Here is a 9,623-nt window from a genome sequence, read left to right on the forward strand (position 1 = left end):
CAGGTTCCTCCCTATCGGCACAGAGCCTGAGCCGGGGCTTGATCTCACTAACCGTGAGATCATGATCGGAGCCGAAATCGAGAGTCGGATGCTCAACTGACAGAGCCACACAGGCGCCCCAGGAGTCAGTCACTTCTATATCAAGGCCATGGTCTAGTTAGAGAATTGTAACCTCTCATGTTCCCTCTTTGCAGGCATAGCCTTCTTGGAGACTGGGACACGTAAGTACAAATGTTGGAAAGGAACTGATTTTCCTATCGGTCCCCGACCCAGTACAATGATCACCGAGACATGGGGTGATGACCGGAGCTCAGAGCCTCGGGCAACTTTCAGATGCATTTAGAAGTCTCAGTCCAAGTGGAGACACCTTTCTATCTACTGGAAACAAGTTTTTAATTTGGGAGAAAGAGAAAGGCCCTATTGACATGCATATCACAAGATGTTTCATGAATAGAAGTAGAACTATAGATGAGTAGAAGAGAGAGACATCCCAGGGACAAGGGCTCTATCAACTCAGTCTGTCACCCCCCCTCAGAAAGCTCAGTCTTATCTTTTCTCCCAAATCCCACTCATTGATTGAGCCCATCTAGTGGCGTCTCTGATATCCTTACTGACCTCTCTTCCCATAGGCAATTTTCTCCAGTCCATGCCCTTCTTGTTCTAAAGTCCACTTGGGCTTCTGAGACCCTTCTGCCACATTAACCCCAGGTTTGTACCCCCAGAAAAGAGCAGAGAGTTTTCAAATGGCCTCGAGGACAAGCCAGCTGAACCCTGCTTTGGAGGGAGCGACTTGGAGCAGGTAACAACAATCACCTGAGGCCTTCAGGCCTTAGGGTAAAAGCCCAGAACTTGGCAGTGGAGCAGATCTCTGACGGTGAATGCACCCATTCAACTTTAGACACGAGGAGACTCAGCCCAGAGAGGCCAGGTGACTTGCCCACCGTCACACAGCCTGCACATGACCTTGCAGCCAGGAGTAAAGTGCCCTCCACACTCCATAGCTCTGTGTGCTTGTCTTCTTCAGCCCCTTTACCTTCTAGGGAATATTCTGAGAGTGTCTCTGAAGATGCAGACAAATGTCTGCTTTGGGTAAAAAGCCATTGGATGAGTGAGGGCTGTCTGGATGGCTCAGTCGGTTAAGTATCTGACTCTTGGTTTCGGCTCAGGTCATCTCACGGTTTGTGAGTTCTAGCCCCGAGTTGGGCTCCATGCCGACAGTATGGAGCCTGCCTGGGATTCTCTTTCTCTCCCTCTCTCTCTGCCACTCCCCTGCTCTTTCTTTCTCCCTCCCTGTCTCTCTCCAAATAAATACATAAACTTTTAAAAAGCCATTGGGTGATTTAAACATAGGTTTAAAAGTTACTGTTTTGGTAAGGTAGGAAACTGCAGTATTTAAATTAAAAGCCAATGTTATGGTTTTAGTTCCAAATAGACTAAGATTGAATGGTAAACTGTTTATTGCAGACACTTGTAAGAATAAAAGCTAAGGATGGGGGGAGGCTGGGCGGTTCAGTCAGTTGAGCCTCCAACTTTGGCTCAGGTCATGATCTCATGGTTCCGGAGTTTGAGCCCCACATCCTACTCACTGCTGTGTGTAAAGCCCGCTTTGGATCCTCTGTCCCCCTCTCTCTCTGCCCCTTCCCTGCTCATGCTTTCTCTCAAGAATAAATGAAATATATATTTTTAAAAGCCTAAAAGATAAGGACTAAAGAGTCTTGACATTAATTTATATTTTCCCATGGGGTGCCTGGGTGGCTCAGTCGGTTAAGCATCCAACCTCAGCTCAGGTCATGATCTCATGGTTCATGAGCTTGAGCCCCACATTGGGTGAGCTCGAGCCCCGCTCTCAGCTCTGAGCTCTCTCTCCCTCTCTCTCTGAACCTCATTGGATTCTCTCTCTCTCTTTCTCTCTCTGCCCCTTGCTCATTCATGCTCTCTAAAAATGGTATGTTCCTTAATTTTACATTCATTATAGTCTAAAACTGGGGCCTATCTGTGTATTTCTATGTCTCTCTATGTCGCTTTGGGATGTGTGTCCCTATTTGGTAGATGACAATTCTCTTTCAGCACACATACTTTCTTTCCTTTGGAGAAGTTATGACATTTGTTCCTACTAATGTAAGCAAAGAAATAATGTTTCGGTGGGTTGGGGCCTCTGTGATGTGCCAAAGAAGAGAGGTAGTTGGCTTCGAGGGCTGGCCCCTGGCTTTCTGGGCTCCTGCTTTGCTTGGACACCTGGGAAACCCTCATTCACTCTTTACCAAGTAGCAGGGGACCTAGAGGAGTGGTGGGAGCAGACCTAGTTGATGCCCTCCATGCAATTCTCTCCATTTACATCATAAGCATGGGTTACCCTCAAAGATCTCCAAAATTCTGGGTTTTTCTGATTCCTTTAGTTTTCCTAGGCTTCTTGCCAGGGATGCCACAAACTAAATCAGTCTACCAAAAGATTTTATAGAGGGGCACCTGGGTGACTCAGTCAGTTGAGCGACTGACTCTTGATTTTGGCTCAGGTCATGATCTCGCGGTTTGTGAGATCGAGCCCCATGTTGGGCTCTGGGCTGATAGCGCACAGCCTGCTTGGAATTCTCTCTCTCCTTCTCTCTCTCTGCCCCTCCCCTGCTCGTGCTCTCCTTCTCTTTCTCTCTCTCAAAATAAACATTAAAAAAATTAAGGGTGCCTGGGTGGCTCAGTTGGTTAAGCGTCCGACTTTGGCTCAGGTCATGATCTCACAGTTCATGAGTTCAAGCCCTGCATCGGCTCTGTGTTGACAGCTCAGAGCCTGGAACCTGCTTTGGATTTTGTGCCTCCTTCTTTCTGTGCCCTCCCCCCACTCATGCTCTCGCTCTCTCTCTCAAAAATAAATAAAAATTAAATTAAAAAAATAAACATTAAAAAATTAAACAAAAGAAATAAATAATTAAACAAAAAACCTTCTCAGTCCCCGAGATATCTATTGGTGAGAAAATATTTTATTTTTTAAATTAAATTTTATTGTAATGTTTTTAAAATTTATTCTTGATTGGGGGGGGAGACACAGAATCCGAAACAGGCTCCAGGCTCTGAGCTGTCAGCACAGAGCCCGATGCGGGGCTTGGACTCACACAGACCGTGAGATCATGACCTGAGCCGAAGCCGGACGCTCAACAGACTGAGCCACCCAGGCGCCCCGGATGCCCGTAACTTTCAACCAGACTCCTCTGAGCCTGCAGAAACGGCCCATCCGTCCTTGTTAAGAGCAAGTGCTATCTTTCCATTCTCTTCCTACAACTAGAACCATTGATCTAGCCCTTCTTTTTCCTCAAGCCTCGCCCTCTGAGCCACCGGCTCTGGGAAGAAATTGGTAGCCCCAAACGACCCAGCAAAAGGGCCACCCAAGTCAGAGGTGCGGAAGTAGTCAGTATTTGTTAGAGCCGTAAAGTGCGGCTGGCTGTCTCCCTTTCCGGATAACGACAACAGCACCTACTGTCCCTGACGGCTTTCCCCGGAGTAAGGGGATCTGCCCGACCCTACCTAACTCAATTTTTCCCGTTCTGGGCTCTTCCCCATCGTCGCTCACTTCACCTAGGAACGTGTTCAAGAAATGTGATGAAAAAGAAAATGTGTCCAACTGCATCCAGTTGAAAACCTCAATTATTAAGGGTATTAAGAACCAGTCGATAGAACAATTTCCAGGTAGAGAACCATGGCTTAATCATATAATGCCTAAGAAAGATCCTGTCAGAATAGCGCGGTGCCATGAACCTAGAGAAATCCTTGCAGTAAATGGATTTAGAGAAATCCTTGCAGTAAAACTTACTATTTTTTAGACAAAGGGAAGGACCTTTTTATCCAACCCTAAGGTTACTCCACAAATATCCTTTTATCCTGGTGCCCCAGCAAGTTGATAAAGGAGCCATCACATTTGTACTCAGTCGAGCAAACATGTGTCCAGGCTTAACTCCTCCTGGAGCCAAGCTTTACCCTGTTGCAGTACGTACGATCGTTGCAATCATGGCGAAAGGAAATCAGCATTTTCTGTGTGTGGGAATCATGAAGATATCTGCAGAAGATATTGAGTAAGTCAAGAAAGCAATTAGCATTAAAAACATCCATTATTTAAGTGACAGTCTGTGGCATAGGAAAATATATAAATGAGCCTCAAAAGAAATACACTTGGAGGGGTGCCTGGGTGGCGCAGTCGGTTAAGCGTCCGACTTCAGCCAGGTCACGATCTCGCGGTCCGTGAGTTCGAGCCCCGCGTCAGGCTCTGGGCTGATGGCTCGGAGCCTGGAGCCTGTTTCTGATTCTGTGTCTCCCTCTCTCTCTGCCCCTCCCCGGTTCATGCTCTGTCTCTCTCTGTCCCAAAAATTAAAAAAAAAAAAAAAAAAAAAAAAAAGTTGAAAAAAAAAAAAGAAATACACTTGGACAAAATGTGGATAATAGTGCTCTATCTTGTGTTTTTGTTGGTGTGTCACTGCATGAAGCCAATACTTCTGTGGTTATGCTCAGTAAATTCAGTGGATACTAAAAAAAAAAAGAAAAAAGAAAAAGAAAAAGAAAAGCAGCGTTTGTTATCACCTTGCTTGGAGACAATGCAAACAGCTCTCTCTACAAGACAAGGTCACTTTCCTTAAGACCTGTACCTTGGGGGCGCCTGAGTGGCTCAGTCGGTTAAGCATCTCACTTCGGCTGGGGTCACGAGCTCACGGCTTGTGAGTTTGAGCCCCACGTCGGGGCTCTACGCCGACACCTCAGAGCCTGGAACCTGCTTCGGATTCTGTCTCCCTCTGTCTCTGCCCTCTCCTGCTCACGCTGTCTCTCTCTCTCAAAAATAAATAAACATTAAAAAAATTTAAAAAAACAACAACCCGTACCTGTCTCCTCTACTAGCCCCCGGGCTATAACTCCCCCAGAAGACCTGCATGACCAACTGGGAGAAGACATGTGGGAGTGAGTTCTCGGGATGCTTGACCCATGGCCAGACCACAAAGATGGGGAGCTCTCCTGAAATCCAAGATTTAACGCCCTGGCAAGTGCCCTAGGAGATGGTGTGACCTCAATACCTGGATGGCTCCTAGAAGCATGGAGAAGGTCATGACCCAGGCTAAGTGAATTGACACGCCAGAATGGCCGACAGTGGAGGCAGTGGGACAAGGTGCCATATGGAGCTCGTGGCACTTGCCAGAGCAAGGGCCATAATGAAGGCCTCTGGGGTTCTGGAGCCAAAAATGCAGATGGCAACTTCCCTGGAGCCTCATCCAGCAGGGGCCCAAGATGACAGTGGTGGAGGAAAACATTCTCAGGTGGGGGATATGCCCGGTCATCCACCTGGCGGAGAAGGCAGAGTGGACGAGGGTTAGAATTCACACTGACCTACAGCACCGGGGAATGGCCTGGCTGGCCGGTGAGGGGCCTGGAAGGTTGGGGATGAGGAGATGCGAAGTGGATGGGTGACTGGGAGACTATGCGGGTGGCTGTATCATGTTAATGCCCGCCAGACAGCATCCATCATGGAAGGGCTAACCGACGAAGACAGCTGACGTTGGCCAGCCTCGGTTGTTGGCCACCCCGGGACCGGCACAACTGACACATGAATAAGTGTGGCCAAAAAATAAATAAATACATAAAAGTGGCCACCGTCGTAGAGATGGAGCTTGTCAGCATGGACTGACGACTTGGGAAGGCTGATTTAGCTGCTGTCATCACTGAGTGCCCGCCCTGCCTGTCAGACGCCAGTACTGGGCCACCTGCAAGGCATCATCCCCGAGAACTCCGGCCAGTCGGCCACTTGACAGGAAGTTGAGAGTTTTCATAGGAATGGGCATCCTGGGTCTGAGTTTGCTTTCCTCCCTGCAGGCCCTCGGGCAGCACCACTCTCTGGGGCTCCTGGAGCCTCTGGCCCATTGGCATGGGGTGCCACAGAGCACAGCACCAGACCAGAAGACAACCCCCACCCCCCTGCCATATACTGAAGGAAGTGCAGGAATGTGTTCATGACTGGGGTGGGGTGTCGTCTGGCTGAGTCACACATGGTACTTCCAGAGGCTGCCTGGTGGAGGGGGTGTTGGGATGGTCTGCGGAGGGGGTGAAGTCCCAGCTTGGAAAGTGTGCTCTGTAAAGATGGGCACAGTCTTCTGATTCCATAGTATACGCTCAGTACTGAAAATAGTCTGGATGCTGTCTGCAATTCAGCAATTTGAAAGCTAGAGCAACCTGGTCAGCTTTTCTCTGAACATCATAACAGCATTTAAAGAGTCTCCCTCATCCCGCCATGAGAAAGAATGAAATCCCGCCATTTGCCAACAATGTGGATGCAACTGGAGGGTATTGTGCCGAGTGAAATAAGTTCAGTCAGAGAAAGACAGATGGCATATGTTTTCACTCATAACGTGGAACTTGAGAAACTTAACAGAAGACCAGAGGGAAAGCGAAGGGGAAAAAATAGTTTCTAACAGAGCAGGAGGGAGGCAAACCATAAGAGACTCTCAAATACAGGGAACAAACTGAGGGTTGATGGAGGGGGTGGGGGAGAGGGGAGAATGGGAGATGGGCATTGAGGAGGGCACTTGTTGGGATGAGCACTGGGTGCTGTATGTAAGCGATGAATCACGGGAATCTACCCCCAAAACCAAGAGCACATTGTACACACTGTATGTTAGCCAATTTGACAATAAATTATATAAAAAAAAAAAGTCTCCCTCATCCCAAATACTGACACAATGGGTCATATGTTGTTTTGGAGGGGTGCCTATTGGGGAGGCGTGGAGGGTGTGTGTGTGTGTGTGTGTGTGTGTGTGTGTGTGTTAAAAGCAGGGAAGGGGCGCCTGGGTGGCTCAGTCGGTTAAGCGTCCGACTTCGGCTCAGGTCACGATCTCGCCGTCCGTGAGTTCGAGCCCCGCGTCGGGCTCTGGGCTGACGGCTCAGAGCCTGGAGCCTGTTTCCGATTCTGTGTCTCCCTCTCTCTCTGCCCCTCCCCTGTTCATGCTCTGTCTCTCTCTGTCTCAAAAATAAATAAACGTTAAAAAAAAAAAAAAAAAAAAGCAGGGAAGAGGCAGGGTTGTAGGTTTCATGTTTAGCAGCTATAAAGTCTAGTTCCAGCTACTGCTCTCAAAGACTGCACAGTCAGTGCTGCTGACCTCAGCACAGTGTCCCCTCAAGTCTCAAGGTTTGGGGGACAATTCAAGTGAATACATTGCCCTAAGACGTTCTAAATGAGGGAGCCCGAGCCTGAGGCATCGTTAGAAACATCACAGTGTGGGGGTGGGGGAGCCCCTGGGTGGCTCGGTTGAGTCATGACTTCGGCTCAGGTCATGATCTCACGGCCTGTGAGTTCGAGCCCCACATCGGGCTCTGTGCTGACAGCTCAGAGCTTGGAACCTGCTTCGGAATCTGTGTCTCCCTCTCTCTCTCTGTCCCTCCCCTGTTCGTGCGTGCTCTCTCTTTCTCTCTCTCTCAAAAATAAATAAACATTAAAAAAAATGAAAAAAAAAGGGAACACCACAGTGGGTGCAAACGATACAGTCAGACATCTGTTTAGAAAGGTTCTGGAAATAAGTGGAGACAACCTACATAAGGCTGCTTCAGGTCCGCCACCTTTTGAGGATTTGGGGACAACGACGCATGATGGAAACATGCTTTCTGTGTTCAGTTACTGACGACTCTTAGGACCGTTGCCACTGAATCGTCTCCATGGTGTAGGGCAGATGTTTTCAAAATATGTTTCCTCAGGGGCCCTGGAGTAGCTTCACTTTCATCTGCTTCATATGAACAGGGGGCAAAGCAGATTTTGTTCCAGGACTGACAACACCCAGAAGCCATGGAGGGAGTGAGGGATGAACACGAAAGAAATGATCAAACCAGTGTCATAGTAAAATGATTCTACAGAGAAATGGTGGAAGGAATTCATTGCTTCACGCAGCAGGGCTCCCCTGCTCCCATGTTACATGTTTGTATAAAAGAAAAGAAATCTGCTTCTAGAATAGATTTTACAACTCAAAACTTGGATTTTAACAGGCTGGAGAATTTTTTTTTTTTTTTTTTTTGGAATGTATTGACCCCTAAAGAGATTATTTTTGTTGTTTTTTTTTTTTTTGCCTGGAGTAACTTCACTTGAAATTGATGTCTATTTCTGGGAGGGGTGGGAATTAACCAGCACACTCTGGAGTGTAGACCATCTTCCCTTTGCAGAGGACTCAAACTGGCCATTCTGATGTAGGAGTACTATAATGCCAGAATGTAGCCTGCAGAGAAATACATTTTGTTTAAAAATAAGAAAAACAACAAAAAAACCTCCCTTAATTGAAATCCTTTTCTGTTTAGTAGAAACTTCCCAGGGCCACAAAGGCTTAGCCTTCGGGCCTGCAAATCAGACTCCAGTGCTACCAGAGATGGGGAGGCGGGAACTGCCTTCAGGCCTGGGGACAAACCTCTCAGGAGCCCTGAAATTCAGGGAGGGCCCGTCCAAGGAAGGCAAATTCATTCAGTCAGCACAAATAGTACTATGCATTTTAATCTTTGAAGCTTTAAAAATAATACATTTAATTTCTTGAAATTTCTGAAGAGGTCATAACATATATGCATGTTTCAAGAACCTAAAAATATAAAAAGACATGGTGATGGGCCTCCTACCACCTCCCTTTTTGCCCAGGACCCCTAACCTTCATAGTTAGCCCCTGTGGGTGTTTATGTATATGCAAGTAAATACACGCGCACACACATACACGCATGCATATAGGATATATATATTTCTCCTTCACCCCTCTCCCATTTAAAAGTACAGGTGGCAGAGCTCCTGGGTGGCTTAATGGGTTAAGCATCTGACTCTTGATTTCGGCTCAGGTCATGATTTCACGATTTGTGAGACTGAGCCCTGAGTTGGGCTCTGCACAGCAGTGGGGAGGCTGCTTGGGATTCTCTCTCTCCCTCTCTCTCTTTCTCTGCCCCTCTCTCCTTCTCTCTCTTTCTCTCTCAAAAGAAATAAATAAACATTAAAAATATACAAAAATGAAACTATATATGGTAGTGGCACCTGGGTGGCTCAGTTGATTGAGCATTGGAGTCTTGATTTCCGATTAGTTCATGATTCCAGGATCATGGAATTGAGCCCCGTGTTGGGCTCCGTGCTGAGCATAGAGCCTCTTTGAGATTCTCTCTCTCTCTCTCTCTCTCTCTCTCTCTCTCTCTCTGCCTCTCTCCACCTCCCTTGCGCTCTCTCTCTCAAAAACAGTACAAATGTTAGTATACTAGGCACAGTGTTTTTTGTTGTTGTTTGTTTATTTGTTTTTAAATGTTTATTTCTGAGTGAGAGAGACAGCGCAAGCAGGGGAGGGGCAGAGAAAGCAAGGGAGACAGAGAATCCAAGGCAGACTCCAGGCTCCGGGCTCCAAGCTGTCAGCACAGAGCCCGATGCAGGCCTTGAACCCACAAACTGTGAGATCATGACCTGAGCTGAAGTCTGTCACTTAAGGGACTGAGCCACCCAGGTGCCCCTCTACATCGAGCTTTATGTTGCCTCTCTGTATAAGAAGGAAAACGAAGCTACCATTAAATGGATGTCTCTTAGGAGGCAACATATATTTCTAAGCAGTGAAAACGTCATGGAGTCTCCTGAGAAAGCAGATGAGTAACCAAAGCATGGATTT

The 9,623-nt window shown here is 47.4% G+C and overlaps 1 pseudogene; it reads left to right on the top strand.

The window, feature by feature from the left end:
• Positions 1-291: 291 nt before the first annotated feature.
• On the top strand, positions 292-4,137 carry LOC132675531 (malignant T-cell-amplified sequence 1-like; annotated as a pseudogene).
• Positions 4,138-9,623: the final 5,486 nt, after the last annotated feature.

The sequence above is a fragment of the Panthera onca genome, chromosome A2 (assembly GCF_046562875.1).
Source record: "Panthera onca isolate mPanOnc1 chromosome A2, mPanOnc1 haplotype 2, whole genome shotgun sequence".
Classification (NCBI taxonomy): Eukaryota; Metazoa; Chordata; class Mammalia; order Carnivora; family Felidae; genus Panthera; species Panthera onca.